The sequence below is a fragment of the Oncorhynchus mykiss genome, chromosome 27 (genome assembly GCF_057628025.1).
Source record: "Oncorhynchus mykiss isolate SJ-2025 chromosome 27, ASM5762802v1, whole genome shotgun sequence".
Classification (NCBI taxonomy): domain Eukaryota; kingdom Metazoa; phylum Chordata; class Actinopteri; order Salmoniformes; family Salmonidae; genus Oncorhynchus; species Oncorhynchus mykiss.
This window is the reverse complement of record NC_143048.1, coordinates 42,279,257-42,287,808: the sequence shown is the minus strand read 5'-3', so window position 1 is coordinate 42,287,808 and position 8,552 is coordinate 42,279,257. Positions and strand designations below refer to the sequence as shown.

Genomic DNA, 8,552 nt, shown 5'->3' with positions numbered 1-8,552 from the left:
TGTAGTTTACAGAACAGGGACCTGGAGGAAAAAGGTTTCAATTTAATTCAGGGGGATGTTTTTGTATTTTTTTTATCTAGTCCAGATGAGGGTCATGTCATTTGTAATTTTTGACATTTCAATATTTTTAATTGTTTTAGAATGAGTTGCTTATTAGGCTACATCTCCATGTGTACCCGATGCCGCCCTTCATCTCTGATTCTCCGCACTGAGTGCAACATCAAGTGTGTCTATATGCTGTTTAGTATGGTCTCAATCAAATTATCCATACCGTAGGCTTTAGTCCTAGGCTATAAGTGCATGCTTGGAGAAGCACAGTTATTTATTTTTATATAGAAGCACCGTGGCTAAGAAAAACTCCCTTGCAAGGCAGGAACCTAGTAAACCTAGAGAGGAACCAGGCTCTGAGGGGTGGCCAGTCCTCTTCTGGCTGTGCCAGATTGAGATTATAAGAGTACATGGCCATTAAGGCCAGATGGTTCTTCACGATGTTCAAATGTTCATAGATGACCAGCAGCGTCAAATAATAATCCGTGGTTGAAGAGGGTGTAACAGGTCAGCACCTCAGGAGTAAATGTCAATTTGCTTTTCATAGCCAAGCTTTCAGAGGTTGAGACAGCAGGTGCATTAGATAAGGAGAGAGAGTGTCCATAACAGCAGGTCCGGGACAAGGTGGAACATCCGGTGAACAGGTCTGGGTTCCATAGCCGCAGGCAGAACAGTTGAAACTGGAGCAGCAGCACGACCAGGTGGACTCGGGACAGCCAGGAGTCATCAGGCCAGGTAGTCCTGAGGCATGGTCCAAGGTCTCAGGTCTTCCGGGGGTGGAGGGTAGAGAGAGAGAGAGATGGGAGAATTAGACACCAGCACATAGACTATTGCAGCATAGATACTGGAGGCTGAGACAGGCCGGGTGAGGGGAACACTGTGGCCCTGTCATACGAGACAGGCCAACCAGAAAGGATTTAACCCCACCCGCTTTGCAAAAGCACAGCCCCCACACCACGAGAGGGATAATCTCCTATAGCATAACATCCATCATTAACGGTAACATATCAAGGATAACAGATGGAGTGCTGTCAGGACCCTGACATGTGAGACACCGCAGCTGGAAGACCTCCTGGTGATCACTCCGCTAACAGTCACAGCTAAGGCTGGGGAGCCTGTGTGCAGACGTGATGGAACAAACTAACTGTCACAGTTCTCAAACGAGGGAGACATCAATTTAGGAGAAGTTTTCTCCTTTCACCAAAACCCAGTCAGTGTGAACCCAACTTTGCAAGTCAACCCAGGAAGGATCCAGTGTGAAGGGTAAGAAAGTGTTGAAAAACAGTTATTGCTTTTATGTCTCTTTTTCACATACACAAACATTCATAATCACAGAGTAAGACTAATAATTTTTAAAAGAAAGTGTTGAAAACCATCTGCCTGGGATTTCACTTCCTAAAACTGAAGTGACAGTACTAGATCTCCTCTTTGCAGGCTGGACCCTGGTGAGCTCCAGTACAACCAGAACATGATCTTTGCCATAGTGGAGATCAATAACAGCTCTGAGCTGCTGCCTCTGGGCTACAGGATCCTTTTAACTCGTGCCTCACCCTCTGTGCGGGTGTCCCTGGCTTTGATAAACGGATATGAGGAGGGGCCACAGAGCTGAACCGAGCCCGACCACCGTACACGCTGTCATAGGGGAGACCACCACCTCCACTATAGGCATGGCACGCACCATGGAGCCCTTCCACATACCAGTGGTGAGTCAGGGAGTGTCTGGCATGGCACGTACCATGGACCCCTTCTACATACCTGTGGTGAGTCAGGGAGTGTCTGGCATGGCACGTACCATGGACCCCTTCCACATACCAGTGGTGAGTCAGGGAGTGTCTGACATGGCACGTACCATGGACCCCTTCTACATACCTGTGGTGAGTCAGGGAGTGTCTGGCATGGCACGTACCATGGACCCCTTCTACATACCAGTGTTGAGTCAGGGAGTGTCTGGCATGGCACGCACCATGGAGCCCTTCCACATACCAGTGGTGAGTCAGGGAGTGTCTGGCATGGCACGTACCATGGACCCCTTCTACATACCTGTGGTGAGTCAGGGAGTGTCTGGCATGGCACGTACCATGGACCCCTTCCACATACCAGTGTTGAGTCAGGGAGTGTCTGGCATGGCACGTACCATGGACCCCTTCTACATACCAGTGGTGAGTCAGGGAGTGTCTGGCATGGCACGTACCATGGACCCCTTCTACATACCTATGGTGAGTCAGGGAGTATCTGACATGGCACGTACCATGGACCCCTTCTACATACCAGTGGTGAGTCAGGGAGTGTCTGGCATGGCACGTACCATGGACCCCTTCTACATACCAGTGGTGAGTCAGGGAGTGTCTGGCATGGCACGTACCATGGACCTCTTCTACATACCAGTGGTGAGTCAGGGAGTGTCTGGCATGGCACGTACCATGGACCCCTTCTACATACCAGTGGTGAGTCAGGGAGTGTCTGGCATGGCACGTACCATGGACCCCTTCTACATACCTGTGGTGAGTCAGGGAGTGTCTGTCTGTATGTATTAATACAAAAGAAAGGCAGAGATGATACTAGGTGAAAATACTGTCTTGCCTATGTGCTACTTTTAACGGAATGGCAACATAAAGTGTTAAAATGAACTTTTTTTTTTTTTTTTTTGTCTTTCAGCCCAGTCATTCAGCCAGCTGTGCTTGTCTGAGTAACAGAAGGCAATACCCTTCATACTTCAGAACCGTTTCTAGTGACCTCTACATGAGCAGAGCCATGGCCCAGCTGGTCAAACACTTTGGCTGGACTTGGGTGGGGGCCATCAGAACCAACAGTGACTATGGTAACAAGGCCAAAAAATAACACCTTTAGCCTGAAACTCTGTGGCTGTCACACCCTGATCTGTTTCACCTGTCTTTGTGATTGTCTCCACCCCTCTCCAGGTGTCGTCCATCTTTCCTATTATCCCCTGTGTATTTATACCTGTGTTCTCTGTCTGTCTTTTGCCAGTTCGTCTTGTTTGTCAAGTCAACCAGTGTTTTTGTTATTAACTCCTGCTTTTCTCAGTCTCTCTTTTTCTCGCCCTCCTGATTTTGACCATTGCCTGTCCTGACTCTGATCCCGCCTGCCTGACCACTCTGCCTACCCTGACCTTGAGCCTGCCTGCCGTCCGGTACCGTTTCCCCACCTCTGGTTTACTGACCCCTGCCTGCCTTTACCAGCCTATTGCCTGCCCCTGTTGGATTATTAAACGGTTGTTAATTCAGCGTGTCTGCATCTGAGAGTGGATTTACTAAACCAACAAATAACACCTGTAGCCTGTAAATCTGTGGATTTACTAAACCAACAAATAACACCTGTAGCCTGTAAATCTGTGGATTTACTAAACCAACAAATAACACCTGTAGCCTGTAAATATGTGGCTTTACTATGCCAACAAATAACGTCTGTAGCCTGTGACACTGTGGCTTTACTAAACCAACAAATAATATATTTAGCCTGTAACTCTGTGGCTTTACTAAGCCAACAAATAACACCTGTAGCCTGTAACTCTGTGGCTTTACTAAGCCAATAAATAACACCTGTAGCCTGTAAATCTGTGGCTTTACTAAGCCAACAAATAACGTGTCTAGCCTGTGACACTGTGGCTTTACTAAACCAACAAATAATATATTTAGCCTGTGACACCGTGGCTTTACTAAGCCAACAAATAACACCTGTAGCCTGTAACTCTGTGGCTTTACTAAGCCAATAAATAACACCTGTAGCCTGTAACTCTGTGGCTTTACTAAGCCAATAAATAACACCTGTAGCCTGTGATGCGAGGAAGGTGGAGAAAGCAAGATTGTGTGAATTTCACCACTAAGCATGGTGAGAGGGTGTTATTGATGGCTATACCCTGGTCAGCATGGTGAGAGGGTGTTATTGATGGCTATACCCTGGTTGGTATGCTGAGAGGGTGTTATTGATGTCTATGCCCTGGTCAGCATGGTGAGAGGGTGTTATTGATGGCTATGCCCTGGTCAGCATGGTGAGAGGGTGTTATTGATGGCTAAGGCCTGGTCAGCATGTGGAGAGGGTGTTATTGATGGCAATGCCCTGGTCAGCATGCTGAGAGGGTGTTATTGATGGCTATGCCCTGGTCAGCATGCTGAGAGGGTGTTATTGATGGCTATGCCCTGGTCAGCATGCTGAGAGGGTGTTATTGATGGCTATGCCCTGGTCAGCATGCTGAGAGGGTGTTATTGATGGCTATGCCCTGGTCAGCATGTGGAGAGGGTGTTATTGATGGCTAAGGCCTGGTCAGCATGCTGAGAGGGTGTTATTGATGGCTATGCCCTGGTCAGCATGGTGAAAGGGTGTTATTGATGGCTAAGGCCTGGTCAGCATGCTGAGAGGGTGTTATTGATGGCTAAGGCCTGGTCAGCATGCTGAGAGGGTGTTATTGATGGCTATGCCCTGGTCAGCATGCTGAGAGGGTGTTATTGATGGCTAAGGCCTGGTCAGCGTGGTGAGAGGGTGTTATTGATGGCTAAGGCCTGGTCAGCGTGGTGAGAGGGGGTTATTTGATGACTAAGGCCTGGTCAGCGTGGTGAGAGGGGGTTATTTGATGACTAAGGCCTGGTCAGCGTGGTGAGAGGTGGTTATTTGATGGCTATACCCTGGTCAGCGTGGTGAGAGGGGGTTATTTGATGGCTAAGGCCTGGTCAGCATGCTGAGAGGGTGTTATTTGATGGCTATACCCTGGTCAGCGTGGTGAGAGGGGGTTATTTGATGACTAAGGCCTGGTCAGCATGCTGAGAGGGTGTTATTGATGGCTATGCCCTGGTCAGCATGCTGAGAGGGTGTTATTTGATGGCTATACCCTGGTCAGAGTGGTGAGAGGGGGTTATTTGATGACTAAGGCCTGGTCAGCATGCTGAGAGGGTGTTATTTGATGGCTAAGGCCTGGTCAGCTTGCTGAGAGGGTGTTATTTGATGGCTATACCCTGGTCAGCGTGGTGAGAGGGGGTTATTTGATGACTAAGGCCTGGTCAGCATGGTGAGAGGGTGTTATTTGATGGCTATGCCCTGGTCAGCATGCTGAGAGGGTGTTATTTGATGGCTAAGGCCTGGTCAGCATGCTGAGAGGGTGTTATTTGATGGCTATACCCTGGTCAGCGTGGTGAGAGGGGGTTATTTGATGACTAAGGCCTGGTCAGCATGCTGAGAGGGTGTTATTTGATGGCTAAGGCCTGGTCAGCATGCTGAGAGGGTGTTATTGATGGCTATACCCTGGTCAGCATGGTGAAAGGGGGTTATTTGATGGCTAAGGCCTGGTCAGCATGCTGAGAGTGTGTTATTGATGGCTAAGGCCTGGTCAGCATGCTGAGAGGGTGTTATTGATGGCTAAGGCCTGGTCAGCATGCTGAGAGGGTGTTATTTGATAGCTATACCCTGGTCAGCGTGGTGAGAGGGGGTTATTTGATGGCTAAGGCCTGGTCAGCGTGCTGAGAGGGTGTTATTGATGGCTAACGCCTGGTCAGCATGCTGAGAGGGTGTTATTGATGGCTAAGGCCTGGTCAGCATGCTGAGAGGGTGTTATTTGATGGGCAGGGAGACGCATCGGAGGTCTACGGCCTGGTCAGCATGCTGAGAGGGTGTTATTTGATGGGCAGGGAGACACATCGGAGGTCTACGGCCTGGTCAGCATGCTGAGAGGGTGTTATTGATGGGCAGGGAGACACATCGGAGGTCTACGGCCTGGTCAGCATGCTGAGAGGGTGTTATTTGATGGGCAGGGAGACACATCGGAGGTCTACGGCCTGGTCAGCATGCTGAGAGGGTGTTATTGATGGTCGGAGGTCTACGGCCTGGTCAACTGGCTGATGGATAACATAGGGTACTTCTTGATTGAGACCATTGGCTACTATGATGCCTCACAGCCAGAGAGCCAGCAGTTTGAGTGCTGTCTGGGCAGGCCATTGGCCTGAGGTAAGGACCTGTTAGGGAGATGGTCTGTGTAACTGTTCTGAATGGCTTTGTGTGTGACTGTGCTCCTTTAGGCCAAGTCTCTTTACAGTGAACATTTTGTATTAAAGAATAATGTATGGTTGTGTGTGATTGTGACTAAATATGAGGGATCCCTTGGTTTAAAGTGCGTCTGTGTGTTCCATTTACCCAGGTCTATCTGCAGTGAGAGCTGTCTGCCAGGGACCAGCCGGGCCTTCGTTAAGAAGAAACCCGTCTGCTGCTTCAACAGCATCTCCTGTGCAAACGGGTCAGCAACACCACAAGTGAGACCTCAGAGCTCATAGCTTTTACGCTAGCCTTCATCATGTTCATGTGGGGAAGAATCTCAGCCAGCACTTTACTGGTCTATCTAAACATGTACTCGCTGTACGTAATCAAACTGTTCATGCTTTCAGATGCAGCGAGATGTGCAACAAGTCAAACGAAGAGGGAGATAACTCCAATTTGAAAGGGATGGAGTACATAACCATCGGGGAACTCAAGGTTATACTTGGTAACCTTCTCTGTGTTTGGTGGGTGTCTGACAATGACAATAGCACTGATATTCTTCCACTACAGACAGATTCACATCGTCAGAGCTACTCTGGTAGCTGTTGTGTTTTCAATTCATAAGGACACCCCCATCGTCAGGGCCAACAACTCTGAGCTGAGCTTCCTGCTGCTCTTCTCCTTGACTCTGTGTTTTCTGTGTTCTCTTACTTTCATTGGCCGGCCCTCTGAGTGGTCCTGTATGCTGCGCCACACAGTGTTTGGGATCACCTTTCGTCCTCTGCATCTCTTGTGTTCTGGGGAAAACAATAGTGGTGTTGATGACCTTCAGGGCTACAATTCCAGCCAGTAATGTCATGAAATGGTTTGGTCCTACACAGCAGAGCCAGCAGTGTTCTGGCTTTCACTCTCATACAGGTCCTGATCTGTGTACTTTGGTTAACAGTCTCCACCTCCTTTCCTCTACAAGAACATGAAGACCTACAAGGAAAAGATCATTCTAGAGTGTGATGTGGGTTCAGCTATTGGTTTCTGTGCTGTTCATGGGGAATATAGGACTCCTGGCTCTCTTGTGCTTTGTTCTGGCTTTTCTGGCTAGAATGCTGCCTGACAACTTCAATGAGGCCAAATTCATCACCTTCAGCATGCTCATATTCTGTGCAGTCTGGATCACCTTTATCCCAGCTTATGTCAGCTCTCCTGGGAAGTTCACTGTAGCTGTGGAGATCTTTGCTATTCTGGCCTCCAGTTTTGGATTACTTTTCTGCATATCTGCTCCTAAATGTTTCATTATATTGCTGAGGCCAGAGCAAAACACCAAGAAACATGTGATGGGGAAGACATCCAATGACATACGATATTATTTTGGGAAAGGCGTCAACCAAAGCCCTTTAGGATGAATACTGACCATTGGCCTATTCAAAGTCTTTCTATAATAAACACAGACACATCATATCTAAGTCAGTCATGGGTGAAACTCATCCCCAGGCTCAATTGATACCAAAAAATAGAGCCTAGAAACACTTTGCAATGAAGTGTCACTTGAAAGGGGAATGGTTCAAATCAAGGGGGAGAGAGAGAGCCTGCTACAGTTTGACTTTGAAAACTGGAGAAAATCTTGGGCATATAACGTTTACCTGTGAGAACTAGGTGCATGCTTTCTGATTTCCCCATCTCACTTCCTTGTTTAGCCTAATTTGTTTGTAGAGGGAAGGTTCTAAGGGTTATGTTGGATGGTGATGGACTGAGATATCAGCCAATGTAAATCCGCTCCTGCCATGGTCTCCATTTCCTGTCTCTTCATGACCATTGTTGAAATCCGGTTTGAAAGAGAAAAAGCTGGCTGGTGGACAAGATCTGTCACAGGTACATGGATGTTCAATAAGTCCTGAACTAACATCCAACAGCACATTATGCCTAGCAGCCATATCTACATGGGTGTGGTCGCACATTATGAAAGTCAAGACAATAATGAAGCAGAAAGAAAATGTATTATTTTGACTATGTTTCTCACTGCTCTACCCCAGCGGCCACTGACAGCCTGCTGTGACCCCCTCAGTGACCCCCTCAGTGACTGCTGCTGTCCAGTCCAGGTCCAGATCAGGAGCCCACACACAAGCCTCTGTCTCACAGGCCTGCTCTGGACAAGCATGGTCTACTATCTCATCAAGAACAACATTGACATCTTAAACCTCTCCTCATAGGCCTTTGGGCCACAACCCAATGTGTGTCAATATACACCAATGGGAATTTGGCATTCATACCGCCATCAATATAAAGCAAGGTCTCAATGAAATGTGTTATAATGAATATATGTCTTTACTGCATGTATGGTGTAATATATTGGCTACCCTTCATGTAATGTTACAGTGCTTGTCATAAACCATTCATATATCTCTGTATCTCCAGTCTTACTTGAATTATCACAATGCTAGAGGAATACACAAATAAAAAATAAAAATACTAGAATGGTCATTTTCTATGAATTGTGTGACTTGCTTCAGCTGGCCAAATGTATGTAGTAGTAG

The 8,552-nt window shown here is 47.6% G+C and overlaps 1 pseudogene; it reads left to right on the top strand.

The window, feature by feature from the left end:
- The first annotated feature begins 6,470 nt into the window (after window positions 1–6,470).
- On the top strand, window positions 6,471–7,489 carry LOC110507230 (extracellular calcium-sensing receptor pseudogene; annotated as a pseudogene).
- The last annotated feature ends 1,063 nt before the right edge of the window (window positions 7,490–8,552 follow it).